The sequence below is a fragment of the Phoxinus phoxinus genome (assembly GCF_949152265.1).
Source record: "Phoxinus phoxinus genome assembly, chromosome: 2".
Lineage (NCBI taxonomy): Eukaryota > Metazoa > Chordata > Actinopteri > Cypriniformes > Leuciscidae > Phoxinus > Phoxinus phoxinus.
In genome coordinates this window covers 48,842,856-48,848,855 of record NC_136877.1, presented here as the reverse complement: position 1 = coordinate 48,848,855, position 6,000 = coordinate 48,842,856, and positions in this window count along the sequence as shown.

Here is a 6,000-nt window from a genome sequence, read left to right as displayed (position 1 = left end):
GATCACACAAACCGCACATTTTTTCGTTTTCATATTGGGGGTTCTAGGAAATGCACGAAGTTGCCTTAATTTATAGAATTGATATTGAATAAACGTTATTTAGAGATTGTGAAACAGAGAAGTATCCTCATGTAATTCATTGATTTCAACAATGTAACTGTATTCTAAATACCAACTATTTAAATTGTAACTGTAACGGAATACAGTTACTCATAATTTGAGTTACTCATAATTTGAGTTACTCATAATTTGTATTCTGAATACGTAACGCCGGTAGGCCTACATGTATTCCGTTACTCCCCAACACTGACTATACGTGAGTTATTGATTGAAAGAGACTGGATAGGATTCACAGTTATACTTTTATACTTTAGTGGTCTGACAAAAAAAAAAAAAAAAAAACATTACAATTTTATTGTGATATAGAAAAGAAAAAGAAATAGGGGCACAAAGGGCAGGCGAAAATACAACATTAGAAGGTAAACACAGGAAAGACCCCCTAAACTTTGCTTTTGCACACAGCACTGTAGGCCTAGATGCTCGCCAAATGAAGGTTCATGAGATGCAACTTTGAGCTATTTCAGAGAACTGGTTTCTCATTGGTTGATCTACATTCTCTTAATTAGTGAAAGTCAAGATTCACCAGCACTGTTGGGGATTGCCCCACTGAAACTGGTGGATTATATTATTGACCGTTGCAGAACTCTGGTCAGGGAGTCGGAGTCATCAGATAGAGTTCAGACGTTTATTGTACAAGATTGACCATACACATAATAGTGTACTTGAGGTAGTTTCTGAAATAAATAATATAACAGAAATAAATACTCATTGTCTAAATATATTCAACAACTTAACAGATTGCAAACTCAAATATAAACTCTCTGTAAAGTGCACTGATACATCAAATATAAATGGAGAAATATATTAGTATGAGTCTGCAATAATAAACTGCATAGAACAATGAAATTGACAAAAACACCAAAATATGGATGATAGAAATTGGACTGTCTCGTTAATAAAGGCAGTAATAAATGACAACCTGTGAAGGATATTATCCCACGGAGAAATGCACTTTAAGATAATAACTAAACATGAACAATACGAGCCGCGATGCTAGCGGGATAATCCGCTCGTTAAGCAGGATCAAATTACAGAGAGATCGCTAGACGAACAACATCATAAACATGGTCTAATTTAGCGCAGATGGGATACAGCGTGACAATCTGTGTTATTAACAATATACATTAGAAGAAAACTTACTTTGTCACAAACTTTATCTTGCACATAAACACTTCACATGAATGTGTGCCCGCGATATGATCGCTCAACTGGAATAGCTTAGTGAATCTGTGTGCTGAGAATGCTGCACTACGTTATTTGCGTACAACGCAACTTAAAACGTCACACAGCTACCTTAATACTTAAAGGGAGATAATTCACAACAAGCACAATTCATCAATTCATGGAACATTTACAAAAAAGTCTAATAGAAATGTGTAGAAAATATGCTTGACAGTTTATGACAACTAGATCAACCATTTTGCATTTAATCGAGCACAGCGTCAGTTCAGACAGGCCACGTATAGGCATAGGCTGCGATCAGCCAACCCGATCTCACGGCAATTCGTACGAATTTTACGAGGTGGCTAATTCGTACCAATTCATACGACCTCACTCGTACGAATTTGTACGTTTTTTGCTAAAACGTACATATTTTACGATTTGCCAAAATCGTATGAATTCATACGAATGACCTACCCCTGACCCCGCCCCTAAACCCAACCGTCACGTGGGTTTAGACAAATCGTACAAATTCGTACGAGTGAGGTCGTACAAATTCGTACGAATTAGCCACCTTTTAATCACTCGTACAAATTCGTACGAATTGGTCGTGAGATAGCGTTGGATCAGCTGTCAAATCGCTCCAACCACTACCTTTCTCAGACCAGGAGGATATATATATACGTGGCATAACTGCTAGGTAAGCATGCTCAAACTGCTCGCAACCCTCCTGCCCTCACCACTATATATCAAGCATTTTTCTGTGCACCTTCTGGCTGTCATCTCTTTGTTTCAGATTACCAAGGCTTCAAGTCCTAGCTGTCATGGACATCATCGCCGAGAGCCAGTCATCCTCCAAGCCAAGCAGTTTAGACGTCCCGGGAATTACTGCTACATGTTAAAACCGTTTTGCTTAAAGACATTACTAAACGGTCTTAATAGATATATTTTTTTTATTTGTCCTCGAGAGGAAATTTGTTTCCACCATAGATGTGTATAATACAAACACACATAGCATATTAAGAACATGACTAGACATATAATAATAAAAAAACAACAAAAAAACAAGAGCACATACCTGACGTATCAATGGCAGATTTCCTATGTATTTAGAGCTCGTATAGATACAGGAACAAAACTCTTACTAAACTTGGCCTTTCTACACATCGGTAACCTATACCTACGGCCAGAAGGCAGACGGATACAATACTTGTAATTAAAGTGGGTGTTCTGAGTCATTTAAGATTTTTTGTGCCTTTTGCAACGTAAATGTCGAGACACTATCCGATAAATTGGGGGTAGGGATACCAATAATTTTACTTGCTAAATAAGTTATCTTTAAGAATTTGTTCTTGTTGGTAACTGTAACTGTAACAAGAACACATTCTTAAAGATAACTCATCTGTAATCATCTCTATATCACTCAAGCTGATGGTTCCCTGAGGGGGTTAATGCTAAAGCTCTGTATGTCATTCATTATGGAGCAAGAACCCCCATCAGGAACCATACCGCCAACGATAAATTGTGTTCAATAAACTCAAGTAAACTTGCCAAAGTGGTCTCGTCTGAAATGACTAATACAATGAACTAATGACTAGATGTTTTGAGGGGTAAGACTAGTGCACAGAGAACTAGTACACAGAGACTTTGTTTATCAAAAGTAACCCAAAAGTAACCTGGTCTGTCCTGTCAGTGTCCTCTCTGCTCCGCTATGTATTTTTCACTGCGTGAGAACCAGTGGCGACTGCTGGTCTTTCAAAGAGGGGAAGCTCATTTTCGGCCTACATCATAAAAATGGTCCAAAACTTCCATCAAAATATGTGTATCGTGATTGTCAAAACATTAGGTAATTAAACAGAATTTTATTAAGTTAAGTAAAAACATGTTACAATGTTTACATGATGGTACAATGACTGTAGGCTACTGATTTTATTATTGCTTGACACACGATTTAATTTCAATTAAATTTTATTCTTTTGGTTTGGATCTTGATTCAATATCGATTCATTTGGATAAATATTAGGTAGCCTTACTTACATTCTTTTTTTTTTGAAGAAAAAAAACTCATCTAATGCTGTAAACATACAGAGCCCTGTCAGCTGGTATTATTATTAAAGGTTAAATAACAACTCAAATTAAATATAATACAAATATAATATAAATATGTCATACAGTGCACATATTTAGCAAAATACTCCTCTCTGTAGCTAATTTTTCTAGCCAACTAACGTGCAATGGTTATTAAATGGCTTTCTTGATCCTGAGGTAACGTAACTTACGTTAAACCTAAACGTTGTGACATTTTTCTCCAGCTGTTTTATTGACCTCTTTCCGCGTTGAAAAACACTGATTGCTCGATATTAAGTATGAGGCATATACATTTTGGTAAGTTGTACTGGATCTTTCAACATGCTGATTCGTGTTTATTTATTATTTACTAGTTGTAAAGAGTGAGAGATTATCTGTCACGTCACATTTACAAGTGCTAAAGCGATATTTATTGTTTGAATTTCGTAATACAATTTACAGAATCGGAGAGCTGAGAATTTGCTTATCAAAAGTAACCTTCTCTTTGTTGTCTGTGAGTGTCAGTGTCCTCTTTGCTTCGCGATTTTTCCCTGCGTGAGAAAAGCGTTTTTCAGTTTACTTTTCACTGAGTAAATTGAATTTGCGAAATTCTGTCAATCAAAAGGAGATGACAGACCCTCCAATCAGCACGCAGACGCCCGGAGTCATAATCGGGACATAATCGCAGCATTTATCCAATGACCGTCTAGTTTCGGAGCACTGAAAAAAACTGTTCAAAGCAGCCCCATTGAAGTCAATGGACACTCGGCTTCAACAGAAAAATGCACTGTGACGCTACGGGAATGAATGAGAAGGAAATCGAGTCAGCTGACCAGCTGCTGATTCTGAACGAACTCGTCTTCGAGATGAACGTGTTCTAAAGCATTTTTAGTCAATAAAATGTTAACAAATTAGCCTAGTACATATATTTGACCATTAATTGTTGACATTATAGGGGAAGCCGAGCTTCCCTTGCAGTCTTAAAGAAATCGCCACTGAGAACATGGTGTGGTGTGAGAGCAGTGTAACTTGTCGGACATAGCGACAGTAACTAAGGGGGGGGGGGGGGGGGGGGGGTCTTTGCGAACGGTCAATTGTACATAATCAAATGCATGAATGTGCCAAAGCAATCGCAACTTGTTCAAAAGAATGAGAAACTGCTTTCATGATGTGCACAAGTGACTAGATGATGTGGAGGTTGAATAAGTAGTTTTGAGAATTTCATTTCTGATCTGAGAAATGCACCAACGTGACTGAGAAAAACGGTAAAAGTAAAATGTACTGATCGATGTGTTACAGTGTTGACGCTGGACTTAATAAAGCACAGTGGACCAACACCAGCCGATCGGCTCCCCAAACTAACACAGACTGTGGAAACTTCACACTGGACTTCAAGCAACGTGGATTGTGTGCCTCTCCTCTCTTCCTCCAGACTCTGGGACCTTGCTTTCCAAATGAGATGCAAAATTTGCTCTCATCAGAAAAGAGGACTTTGGTCCACTGTGCTTTATTAAGCAGACAAGCTGGAGATGGAGATGCTGACTTCATTTTCCAGCAGGACTTGGCACCTGCCCACACTGCCAAAATAACCAAAAACCTGGTTCAATGACCATGGGATTACTGTGCTTGATTGGCCAGCAAACTCGCCTGACCTGGGGCATTGCCAAGAGAAAGATGAGAGACATGAGGCAGTAATTCATGCAAAAGGAGCCCAAACCAAGTACTGAGTACATATGCATGATTATACTTTTCAGAGGGCCGACTTTTCTGTATTCAAAATTATTTTCTAAAACTGATTTCATGTAATATTCTAATTTTCTGAGATTTTTATTTTTATTTTATTTATTTATTTATCCTTTATTTAACCAGGAAAAGCCCATTGAGATTAAAAATCTCTTTTGCAAGGGAGACCTGGCCAAGATAGGCAGCAAAATTATCATTTCATACATACAAAGACACACAAAAAAAACATAAAAACAAATACATTAATAGAAACAGTAAGAAAGCCAATTATGCACTTACAATGAAATCTCAATAAAAACATCGACATGTGAGGGAGTCCAACTCAAAACATCTCATTCTCAACTTAAAAACACTCAAAGGAATCAATTTGCTAAGTTTTAAGTTGTTCTGCAGCAAATTCCATGTAAAGGGAGCAGAATAAACAAAGGCCTTTTTACCCAGCTCAGTATGTGGGACAGAAAGCAAGACAACAGCCTGAGAACGGAGAGAGTAATGACCAGCACTTTTTTTTCATAAGAAGTGAACATAAATAGGATGGGAGCACACAAAGAATAGCCTTATATATAAATATATACCAATGACAAAGCCTCCGTGTGGCCAGAGCAGACCATCCTACACGAGAATACAGCTCACAGTGGTGGGTGCGAGCTTTACAATTAGTAATAAATCTCAGCGATGCATGATAGGCTGCGTCAATCATGTGAAGGCATTAGAGAGAGAATAGAGGGCTACATTACATCACAAAAGTGACAGGTTTATGGCCCTCATACAAATTCCAATGCCCATAGCCCCCACCCGTGGGAGTTCCGGAGTGCACATGCGCGTTGTCTGGGAATATTCCCATGCTTGGCCCTCCCCTTATGGGCGTGAACTGAAGCGTGGGAGAATTCCATCTAAGAAGGGAACATC